This window comes from Syngnathoides biaculeatus, chromosome 9 (genome assembly GCF_019802595.1).
Source record: "Syngnathoides biaculeatus isolate LvHL_M chromosome 9, ASM1980259v1, whole genome shotgun sequence".
Taxonomy (NCBI): domain Eukaryota; kingdom Metazoa; phylum Chordata; class Actinopteri; order Syngnathiformes; family Syngnathidae; genus Syngnathoides; species Syngnathoides biaculeatus.
Window position 1 is genome coordinate 20,192,747 of NC_084648.1, and position 12,681 is coordinate 20,205,427.

The 12,681-nt window shown below is 44.8% G+C and overlaps 1 protein-coding gene across 1 annotated transcript in view; it reads left to right on the top strand.

Annotated features, from left to right (window-relative positions):
• Positions 1–12,681, top strand: part of adgrl3.1 (adhesion G protein-coupled receptor L3.1) — a 139,618-nt gene that overhangs the window by 243 nt on the left and 126,694 nt on the right. The window contains exon 2 of the mRNA XM_061831132.1: positions 5,461–5,528. The gene's annotated coding sequence lies outside the window, so the exon portion shown is untranslated. The remainder of the gene's footprint in view (positions 1–5,460; positions 5,529–12,681) is intronic.

The window sequence follows — 12,681 nt, forward strand, 5'->3', positions numbered from 1 at the left end:
ACGCTTAGCGTAGCTGCATATTTCACTACTAACAGGCTTGTAATCGACACAATATGGTTTTCTATTCAATGCCATTTTCGTTCAGTTGTTTTTTTATAAATTACCGCTAATGTTGAAAAGCAGGTAGCTGGACTGGCCTAGAGCGCCCTCTTGCGGTTGACAATGTGAAAATAATATTCAAGCGGCTCAAAAAAAAAAAAAATGGATGGATGGATATACGTAATAATGTTAACAATTTCACATATACAGTAAGTCCCACTGGAGTAGAAGACCCACCCCTGGCCGAACTATGCAAAAACCAAAAAAAACAAACAAAAAAAAAAAAACAGCGATTTATAGTCCGAAAAATTCGCCACAGGTGTGTTGGTGGCAGAAATTCAGTTGTAGAATTTTCTTTTGTTGTTCTTGCTAAGGTTGGTTCTTTTGAAATACATCTTTAAATGTTATCTATATCATGATGCATGATTTTAAGTGTTTCATGGAGCTGCGATTTACTGCAAGTTGGGTTTGTGTGTGTGTGTGTGTGTGGATTGTAAACAAACCAAATTTAGTTGAATAGCACATTTCATACGCAATGTACTTAAAAATGTAGACCTGCACAATTGGTCCTTCCCAATTATGCGAGACCGAATTTTATTGACTTTTGTATTCACATTCCATTCACCATCTCCAGATTGTGCCACTTGTATAAAATCCAAATCCTGTCACTTGAGCCAAAGTCCAGATGCCCTTGTTTTCTGCTAAATAAAAATAGTATTTGTAGATTTTGTGTGTGTGTGTGTGTGTGTGTGTGTGTGTGCCCCCCCCTCCTGCCCCCCACTTGCTGTCTGGCCACTAATCGAAGAAAATGTTCAACCCTGTGACTTGTTTACTTTTTCTGGACCACAAGTCTTTGACCTTTGGGAAAGCAAATGGGACCAATGGGAAAATTGAGACCATGTATCATCCTCACATTGGTTTGATTAAAGAAACTGACCTTTAGATTTATTATTGAGAAACCCTGGAGAAATATAGGTTTTAATCTTTCTTTTTTTTTTTTTTTTTTTCAGTAACTGGGCATGAAGGTTAAGGTTAGGGCAAGGTTGCGGTTATGGAAAACCAAATTGTTTTTATAGTTGTACTATATATATATATTTATATATTGACTGAAAGCGTGCAGGGGCAAACAGACGGAGTCCAAACCCGTCCGCGACGGAGGACGACCCGTTTTACGTTGGCAATCGACGTCGCTAGCGAAGGCGACAAAGACAGAGGCGTACGTGTCTTGAAACAAAGCAATTGTGGGAAGTGTTTGGCTTTTGCCTTCCGCGCGTTTCTTCACTTTTCTATTTGGGGAGGAAAAAAAACCCCAACAACCTAAATCAAAATAGTGTCTTTGAGTGTTTCTCTTGCGGGAGAGAAGCAAGCAATAGTGCACGGCTAATCTATGCATGAAGTTTTGCAGCGGCGGCGGCAGCTTTAATCTAGTCGTTGGAGTTTTTCAGCCCTTCACGCAAACGAGTTCTAATGAAAAATCTCATTTCATGCCTTGTAGCAACCTGTTCCTTTCACACCTCCACTTTGAGATCTGTTTCTTTCCACCTCTGTTCCTTCATTCGTCGTTCATTGATCCCAGCATTGTTGACCGGCTCAGTGTGAATAATGAATTCTGTGTTCTGAGAGAGGCCAGACACCAATTAAGATGCTGCACGGGCGGGCGGGCGAGGTGGGGGGGGGGGGCTTCGCGTCTTACTTCTTTCTCTCGCTGAGCCGAGCTGTTGCCTCTGGCGCCTTTTGTCCGTCGTCCGGTCCGGCTTTACGCACGTGAGCATACAGTGCATGTACAGTATATTTATGGGTACGGTACGTGTGCATTCGCACAAAGACGGTCCACGGCCAAGGCTTCCTTTGTTGCAGTCTCGAGCCACTCGAGCAGAAAGGTTATTGCTCCTGGCCTCTTGTACTGGATAATAGACACAATTACTGCACAGCCCCGCTGGAAAGCTCCACGGAGGTGGCGCCGCTGACGCTGTGTGGATATTTACGTGTTGTGCGCTAACAGTCGTCCCCCCGTTCCAAATACTTTCATTAGGATTGGGACAAAATATCGATATTGCGATTCATCACGTTATCTCTCGCAGGAGAGTTTTGATAGGGCTCCGTCCGATATTGACATTGTCGCCGCCCAATGTCAAAGTATGCTTAGCGACGAGCGTTTTAATGCGATGCGAATCCTCATTTATACGTGATGAATGAAAAATAATTCGTTCGCCGTTCTGTTGAATCGAGACGCGTCGATCGTCTGATTACTGCACACAAGTCAACGTTGGGTGGGTCAAGTCACGATTAAGTTGAATTCCATTGGGAATTGTGCAAATGCAAATTATGACATCCTGGGTACCATCTCCCACTTTAAAACTGAGAACGTGTCATCTTGAAGATTAAACAACCATGAAAATACACATTTTGATAATAATTCAACGATAAATGTTTGTGTTCGATACACTTTTTTAAAAAGCTCATACTCATATGTTTGACTATTAATTGGCTTCTAGACTCCCGTTTTCATTGTAGTTACATAAATTGTGTTTAATTGTGATTGCCTCGCCGAACTATCAATTATTGCATAATGTCTGCATTGTCTTCTTATGGTTGGCAAAATATTGCAAATCCGTATCCTGACTCACTTTCCTACACATACTGTAGTTTTGGAATTCTTCCTCCATTATTTTTGTTTTTTCTGGTGCTGAATATCAGCGCCACCACGCTCGTTATTGAATATTGATCAAAGATGTGTGTGTTGGCGTTGGTAGCATACAGACGTTGGTATTTTCTGCAAGACGGTCGGTCAAAGTTGAGCTCTTGGACAGAAAAGCAAACGTGCGGCGGAGATGCCGCGACATTGCCGGGAAACCACCGCAAGGCATTGACGAAGCGTTCCATCGCACCGCTGCGATGTCATCCCTTATTCTGCCGTGAGGATTGCAGCGATCGGCCGTGGATCAGCGTTTCAATCCTCGATAAATTTCTTCCTGTCCGTCCCGGCTCGGCATCAGCATTCACGCCGATGCGCTTTCTGAGTTACAATTGCTCGTCTTTGTGTGTCAAAGTCTGGCCTGAAACGTTGGCAACAATTGTTTGCGCGGCCCAGCCGAGAAAGTCGCGGCGGTAAACAACATTGGCGAGCAGCAGGCCAACATGAGCGCGCACTTTGTCGTTCCATTTAAACACTTTCGCTCTCAGGTCGACTTTGGCGAGACGAGTTTACGTAACGTCTCCTTGAGCTGAAAACTCGGAGACCGCACGGTGGCCCTGGTGTTGCACGGGGGTGGAAAAGCGTGATGTGGAACAGTCTCAAATTTGTGCTCACGCGTGCACCCTTGAATTCGTTTCCAATTCCGGTTCCTTTCCCACTAGTTGCGTATCAAGGTGAACGAAGGACATTTAAGTAAGTGCGAAAGTCATCTGATCTCAGTCAGCTGCAGCATGTCACCACTTCCTCCTCAACTGCGATCGGTGGTAGCATCTGGAGCTAAGTGAAGTCTTTTGATAGGCTCCTGTGGATAAATACAGATTAAGCCGCTGATTTAACGGATGTGGGCTTGATTTGCATATCAACATTTGGCAAAATACTGTCAAGATTGAGATTTTTGTGGTTTTCTGGGGGAAAGGGTGGTGGATGCAAATGCGGGGAAGCGTTTTTTATCTTCAAAAGCAAAGCCAAACAACCCATGTGGAATACTCCAAAAAGTAGTTCATTAACAAAGCTAAAAAAAACCCAACAAAAATTCAAAATAACAAAGAAATACTTGTTGTCAATTCGCTACAAAAGGAAACTAGACATCAACAGGGAACCGTGACGACATAAACAACTATTCAACCCCGGCTGACGGAAAATGTAGCTAAATACAATCGAACTGACGGGACAACGAGGCACACCTGGACAAGGCACGAGTGGCTGGAGGGAGCCGAATGGTAGACGCAACGAGAACATCCGGGAGCAAAAACCTAACGGGCAAGACAAGTCGTGAACATGGCAGGAACAACTGATTCGGTCTATTGACGTGTTCCACCAAAAAATTTCCAAAAGCATAGTTACAGCCGAACTAAAAAGAAACAAAACAAAAACGTTCTCACTGCAAACATCGACACAAACAGACACGACGTCCGCAAGGACCACACAGACGACTGACAACCCACAGAAAAGAGTGAGCCGCGCCTGAAGAAGGCAAATTTCATGTCGAAACGTTGCGTCAAGAGCTTACTCGACTTTTTCCATGTCTTTAATTCGCGGTTTTCTAAATTTGGAGGTAGGCAGAATTAATTGATTACAAACTGGAAGGAGGTTGGCATGTAAATTGTATTAATTGGACAGGACTAAATTTTCATTGGCTGTACTTAGGGAGTGAACAAAAGAGAAAGAGACACAAACTCAATTTTTGGGAATCAGTTGGGAGAAAAACGCTAAGCGGAAGGGCCGTGCGTTTTGACCTTCTCCACAACTGGACTTAACCCTCCAGGGAGAAGGACTCGGACTCTCTCGCCTAACCCTAACAACCCCTAAAGTATATACTTTTAGTTAAAAGGGCTGATTGACTTGTACTGCACGTTTCATGCAAAAGGTAACTCAAAGTGCTTCACATAATTAAAAGGCCTTGAAAATACAGAAAACATAAAATGGCTTATAAACATTTAAAACAAAGAAAAACTACATTGAAGTCAGCGTACAGTGCAAGAAAGTTTTTTTTTTTTTTTAATGTGGAAACGCTCTAAAAAGCACGAGAACAAAATGTCAGTTTTTAACGTGGACTTGCAAACATTCTCAGCCGCCACCTGTGGAGGCGAATTCCTCCGCTCGTGAGCGGCGTAACAGCCGAACGCGCCGCGTCTGTCGACCTCACCAACGAAGACAACGTGCCTGCCTGACATCGTGACGCGTTTTGCCGCATTTGGAATTTTGACTGCGCCGATCACCAACTGAACCGGGACAGACTCGGAGCCGGCAGCCGAGTGCAAAGAAGAAGATGCGAAAGAACCCGAAGTGAATAAACGCCCGGAATGGAAGCGACAATTTGACCGGCTGCAAAAATGGGCTGGCGTTTGTCAGAGAAACGGCGGCCATTTAAATCCGCGGGCTGAAGGATCGGCATGGCGTAAGACCATTACGCCATTATGGACTTTGATACCGTGTCGCTCGGGGAGTCATTATATGACAAAGAAGAGGGCCGCACGAGGACCTGGCGCGCACACATCAGCGCCAACCCTAAACAAGCAATCGGGAGGGAAAATGGCCTCGTGCGTCTTTTCTTTGAGTGGCTTATGGTTATTCAAACAATCTGGAGGGTGCCATTATTCTCACCGCGCAGCCCGCATTCACTTCACATTATGGCTTTCTGTCTCGGTCGTGAAAAATGACTGGAGCTTAGCTTCAGCGAGCTCCAATAACCTCCCGCTTTATCGTTGTTTTGGCTCTCTCCGCAGGACTCGGACGTCCAGCCGCCAGTGAGATGTGATTCCCTGGCCGTTCGGATCACTTTGACAAGACAAAGGTAAGAATGTGACGGTCGCCGCGAATGTACCATCGTGTTCTCTGAAGAATTTCGTGGGATGTCAAAACGAAAAGCTAAGAAATCGCTTTCTTCATGACGATGATCACTGGATGAACCCCAAAAAGTTACGGCGCCACAAAATAACAAATAACTTGAGCGAGCCACTCTAGTTTTGATAAACTATTATCTTTTTCTCAACTTTCTTTCATTAAAGTATCGTTTTGGGTTTTTTTTTCTGATAGTTGTGGGAAAAAAACGACTGTTTTGTACAAATTCCTACTCATTCCTTTTAGATTTTCACTTTTTCAAGCAGTTCAAAAGCAGAAAACTTCTCAAGCCAAACAGTCGCCATCAGGAAATCTTCATTGTTACGGAAACCTGACAACATAGAGCGGCTAAACAAATCTCTCTGTGAATCTTCCGAACTCCTTTTGACGCACGTCTCCTGTGAAGCTCTGCGCGCAAACATTTGGGACTTAGCTGACGTCGATGGGAAGGTGGTTGAATCGAACGCACCTCTGCCGTCGCGACGTTCATTTTCCCTCGTCACTTTCAAATTGCGCTAAATCGACAGTGGATGAGAAATTCCTGGATGGATATGGATTATTATTCCTGAATAAAAGTAGAATTTTGACGCATTGTCAGCGGTTGAACACGTCGATCACTGTAATATTTACGTTCAATTCATAAAACGCTAAATCCAATTGCTATTTGAAGAATGACGAGGGCATAATAAAAAAAACAAATGTATTAAATGTAGCTGGCACTAGTTTTGAAAGGGTGAAAGTAAAACACTATAAAACAACAAATGAATGCTCCAGCGAGATTTTGAATTGAGTTTGAACTTCTGCAACTTTAAATGCATTCAACATGCATGAAATTATTTTACGAGCTAAAATAATCCGCATTGTTACGCTTTGTGTCAACGGGCTGAGCACACAACACATCCGTCCATCATCATTTTGACCGCCACCGAGACGACGAGTCACAATAGGTCGGCGTACGCGGCGGCGGCCCGGGGCGCAGTCACGAAAATGGACCCACGCACCTGGTGTGCTGTTTTTCCAGAAGCTTCTGTATGCGGCGTGATGATATATATATATATATATTATTTTTCAGGACCCAAATTCGAGCCATTGTTCTCTCTGGGGATCTCCGGGCTCCATCTGTGCCAGAAAGTGCACTAATTGGTCCGACAAATGTGCCCTCTCAGACTGGTAATGCAATCACAAGTGACGATGTGATGCGAGAGCACACAAATAGCACGCCATGTGCCCCGCTCGTCACGTACAGTACAGCAATCGCGAGTTTCCGCTTATTTCAAATGTTTTACTATTATTTGGAAACGATTCGCCGTCGTCTCAATAAATCGACGTGTCGTCCAATAATAGGCAAATACGGAGAGGTCGAGGTCAAGAAGTCTGACGGTAAAATAACAGAAGCTCCGCCGCGTGGAGCTCAGACAGGCAGATATGTATCTAACGTTGATTAGTTGTTGACTTTTTCAAAGTAACTCTGCCTATATGATAATTGGTGACAGATGTTTGCGGCGCCCGTTCGCTGGCTCGCCGAGTTTCAAGCGTCAAGGCCGCCTTCCGGATGTCGCAGGAGACAAAACGACGTCGCCGTTTTTGGCCGCGCCTCGACGGCTCCACGAGACGTCGCAGCGCCGACGCAGGCTTGCGTTGATGTGTCCGCGAAGCCACTCAGTGCAACTTATTTACAGTGCGTTTACAAGCTGAGCGAGGCCTGTAAAAGCTCGGATTTACGAGCACCTTTTTAATTAGAAATACTGTCTTCTGCAGTCGGCCTGATGAATTGTACGTTCAATTTATTGACGACAGAGCAGGATGCTGCTCCCAGCTATCGGCAGGGAGCCTAAACATCCTTATTGATGTTTTTTTTAAAAAGAGAAAGGATGAATATGTCACATCCTTCATGTATTAAAAAAAAAACCATGAACATTTATTTATTTATTTATTTTGGGGGGGTTCCAGCTTACTTGTTTTTTATTAAATCTTGAAGTTTGCCAAGTTGTTATGACATGAATGGATTCCATATGACAAGTTGAAATTGCCAAAATTTGTTTTTATTTTTACTACAAGAGATTCATTACATACGCGCGTAAATCAGAGATTAAGCTCTGTTTTCATTGAAACTGTCAGAGAGTTCATATTTAAATGTGCACGTATTTTGGATATTTGACTTCATGTAGTGACAAAGTTTATAAAACGGCGGTGAGGCCGGCCATGAGGAACGAATTAGAGACGGTGGCGCTGAAGAAACAACAGGAAGCACAACTGGAGGTGGCAGAAATGAAGATATTGAGGTTCAGGTTGGATAGGATTAGAAGTTGGCTCATTAGAGGGACAGCCAAAGTCGGGTGTTTTGGAGACAAGGTTCGAGAGAGCAGACTTGGATGGCTTGGACATGTCCTGAGGCGAGAGAGTCTGAGGATGGAGCTGCCGGGCAAAAGAGCGAGAGAGAGGAAGACCAAAGAAAAGGTTGATGGATGTTGTGAGGGAGGACATGAGGGCAGTCGGGTGTTAGAGAGGAAGATGCAGGAGATGAGCTTAAGATGGGTAAAAAGATGACAACTGTGCCGACCCCTAACGGGACAAGCCGACAGGAAAAGAAGAAGAAGAAGGAGCTGACAAAATAACATTGTTATACTCTGCTTGGTTGTTGCGCCACTTGTCACTAAACAAAAATATTAGAAAGGACGTTGTGAAATGAATACGTCTGATGCCGTCGATATTTGCAAAAATAAAGACGTTTTAGCGGCTTCCGAACGACATCGCGCCGGTGTGCCTAACATTCTGCATCGGCGCGTGCCTCGATGAACTTCCCGTTCAGCGCGTCGCTTCCCTTCCCGGCTCTCCCGAGAGTGGCGACGCCTCTTTTGAAAGCCAATTCTGTGATACAAACGCTTCATTTAGCCAAGACAATGAAGCAAAGAAAGAACAACAGGAAAGGGGGACACATCAGTCGTCGTGTTGGGATGTGAGGCAGCCATGTTTTTCTCTCTCTCTCTCTCTCTCTCTCTCTCTCTCTCTGTGCAAATTTACACAAACCTCATTTCACACATAAGCAGACTCCAACGCTATCAGTTTCATTGCATAAACATATGATTGCATGTAAAGATTACCACAAGGTGTAGTAAAGAAAAAAAAGTTTCTCATTTATGACTCAAAATACAACTTGAATATTTTAATGCACAAATGCCAATAACACAGCACATGATACCAATAGAAATGGAAAAAGTGGCATTTATATGCGTGGCGCGGCCCCGAGTGTCGCATAAAGCCGAAACGGCCGCTGGCGTGAATCGGAAAGTCCGCCATTAACGGATAATGTTCAGTTTGACTGACACAGTCAGCGAGGTATTAATTAACAATTTGTTTATTATTGTGGCTCACAGTGGCGCTCCACTTCAAACCGAGAACACTTTCTAATTAACCTAATGTTTTGTTCGCTGAGTGTACTGTATATTAGCATTTGTATGCTATTACGATTCAAAGGCCAGCTCGCACTCCTTTTATCGGCGCTCTCACACACATGCGTACGTGCTCTGTTGTTCCCTCGCCATCAGTACCCATTAAAACAAAGTCATTGTTGGAGAATACGACCTTTTGCCTTGAGTGCCGAGGCCTTTGTCCTAAAACAATGGGGTCCATATTGGAAACCCTGCCAGTCAATGCTGTCCCTGCAGCTGCTCGAGGAACGCTACAGCTTGTGCGGGGTCCAAAGTTGAAGGCTTGGAGGGAACAACTTGTGGCGTCTGTGTGTGCGCATGGCTGGTTTTTTTTTTTTTTTTTTTTTCCTTCTTCAGTATTGTTTGTTTCAGTAAGACGCAAGCCTGTTCTCGAGAACCACCAGATGGTCGAGCACAATTAAAATCAGCCATCTTCCCCAGCGTGCACATATGTGCGCACGCGGATATCCACCCAAACACGCTTCGAGAGCAGGACACCAAGCAGATGTCTCTGTAAAATGACACCTGATAGATGGAAGTGGAAAAACCGGGAGCCGGTCAGATTTGGTGGCGGGGGAGCAAAAGGTGGACCCAAGAGCCGGGAAGCAGAGAGACGGGCAGGTGTTGAGAATTTACTCCGCCCAAAAAAAAAGATTTATTTTCCAAAACAGAAAGACTCCAAAAAAAAAAAAAATCTAAATTCAAAGGGGTAAACACACTGAAGGAAGCAACTCAGGAAACGACGACGGACCATCACGGACGGAACAAAAACGGGGAACTAAAGACTGACAACGAAGCACACGTGGATGAGACACAAGTGCCTGCAAGGAGCTGACTGGTAGACGAGAACCGGTGGGTACTAAAACTAATAAGACAAGACATGATGGATCACAAGAAAATAAGACATGAAAGCCATCTATTTTCCAGGCCGCTTACCCTCACGAGGGTGGCGGGAGTACTGGTGTCTATCCCAGGTAGCTTTGCGTGAAAAGCAGACCACACCCTGAACTGGTCGCACAATAAGACATAAAAATGAAACAAAGTTAAAGATCATCTAAACCGCTTGACAATCGTTAGACAGTCCAGCAAAGTCAATCAATCAATCAATGGACGTTTGTCGGCTTTCACGGCCTTCCCACCAATAGGAAACAGCGATTTGGTCGAGTATTTAGTGGAACTGCCAAAGTTGCGTGAAGTGTCAAAGAATTTGGAATTGAATCACAAATTGCAGCAACAGATTCAATTTAGTCATCTTTTTCTTTTTCTCCTTTGGTGGCTTTTGGAGTTGCAGGAAAAAAAAAACGGGATTCGAATGAAATAATTGCGCATTGTCAACAAACGAGCATGCGGGTTATCTCCGTATGGGCTTTTCTCCGATCTATCGGGCCGAGTCTACCCGCCTGTACATTTGATCTCTTTGGACCGCAGTAACGGATCGCGTCTCGGGAAACGATCTTGGGAACGAAAGGTCACTCTTTGGAATCCGACTACTCCGGTGGCTGCGAGAACCCGGCCGGCCTCTCAACGAGCGTCGCGGCTTTGAGCTCAGTTGTCCGTTGTTCCGGTTGAACATTTTTCCCCGTTTCCCTCCTCTCAAGCGACGGACGCTCTGCCTTAGCCGTTCATGCAAGACTTTATTTTTTTTACTTTATTCTCTCTCGGTCAATGAGCCGGCTTAAACGAGGCTCATGACTCGGCAGCGCGAAGTCATGTGCTGTTTTGGTTTTCGAGCCCACCTTTTGGAAGTCAACCATAATGGAACCTCTTGGACTTTTAATCCGGAGCTTTCGTTGTTTCACCGCAGGAGCAAACAACGGCCTCCTTCTCTGAAGAAGTACGCACAAGTAAGCAAGAGAACGTCATTTGGAGCACCGCTTGGAGCACCGTCAAATTACAAATAAGTTCTAAAATTCCTCATTCTGAACTCAAATGACGTTTAATGTTCGTTTTGTCTTTTTCGAAATTTGACCAAAATCTCGAGGAAAACCCAAAACTTCAGTTGCGATTCCAGTCATGCATGACTTTGCACAACTTCAAGTTGCAGTTAACAAAAATCCAATTCAGCATGAGAGTGGACCTCCGGTTTCTTCAGAATTAAAAAAAAAAATATTATTGCAAAAGAAATAGACGGGATAATGGAGTAAATTTCTTCTTGGGGGAAATAGTTATTCATAAAATCTGTATTAACTGCGCAGGCAATGGTTTAAGTAGTATTTTTGTTTTTTTCTGCCTGCAATACAAGTCTAAAATTAATATAAAAACCTAAACACAATTTGGGAAGAAAACACAACGGAACATTTCACTTGTTGGCAAATAGTTCTCCTATGACACCTCGTCGGGAGTGAATTTTTATTAGAAAGTGCACAATAAAGCTTGCGTATCATTTATTATTACGTCGGTAGCAGGCAAGCCCAGCAAGCTTTGTTCCCCTCATCTTCGTCGGGCGCATCCTGTTGACTGCGCCAAAGATACATAGATACGTCGGTCCCTCGCGGGGCCCTAATTTCCCTCCAAGGATGGAGACGACGCAGCGGCTCAGCAAACACACAAACGTCACTCGTGAGGATGAGTACGCCGCCTCGCCACCTGAGTGAGGAACGCGCTCAGCGCTTCGTCGCAGGTGCGGGCGCGCTCGACGACAGGGAAATGGCCTTCTGAGAGGGCTTTTGTCAACAACTCGGAACAAGCGCGTCTATTTAGCAGCGGCGTATTCCTTGGCGGATACGCCATCTTGTTTGTGACACCAAACAAGTTTCACTCGCTCTCCCGCTTTGGGTTCTCGTGCTCATTGAGCGACGACACCTCTCATGTGGATTTGAAGTACCGACTGCCACCGTTTGAAACGGCTGTGAAAGTTTTTGCGTTTTTATTTGACGTTCCACGTTAACGTCCCGCGCCTCATCCACGCGTGACGCTCCATTGGAACCTTGAATCTGTTCAGAACTGGTTCTGACTGGCAATCGGTGCTCAAGACCTCGAGCGGCGTGGAAGATATGAGAAGCGAGCGATGAAAGTTTCATCGCATATTCCTCGCACAATGAAACTTTGATAAACACGGCGTGCACATACACTTACGCGGGAATTCTCTTTCATTTAGTTCTGTAAGAAGAAAAAAAAAAAAAAAAGTCCAGTCGCCGTACAGCCGAGTGAAATATTCAGAATTCTGGGTTGGTTTGTAAATGCTGAGGGATGTGAGGGCAAAACTAAAGAAAAATAGTGTGTGTTACATAATTGTTTATTCCTCCGGGGGACAGAAAATAAAAGATAATGTTTTTGGATTATCACGTGCGTAATAAGCACGAATGAATGAATCGCATTGCACTAGTTCTGCTGTCCCGTATTTTGGTGACGGTGAAAGCAATCGCGAGGCCTTCGCTAATTTGAACCGAAGCGGGGCCTGTTTGGATGCTTTCTGGAGTTGGCGAGGTACTAGAACTGGTATCGTTTCGGCCCGACTCGACCCGATATTTTAATGATAGTTGTCGGAGCCCGTTTGAAGCTGTGGACGGTATTTGCAAGGAAGGAAGTTGGTGCCCCTTTACGACGCGAGGAAACGATCACGTATGCGCGTAAAGCATAACGTATTGAGCGTCTCGCGCAATACGCAGCACACAACAATCCCGAAACGTTTCCTTGTAGGCGAGAGCTGCCCGGTCGTAACGCTTGTCCCCCATCTGC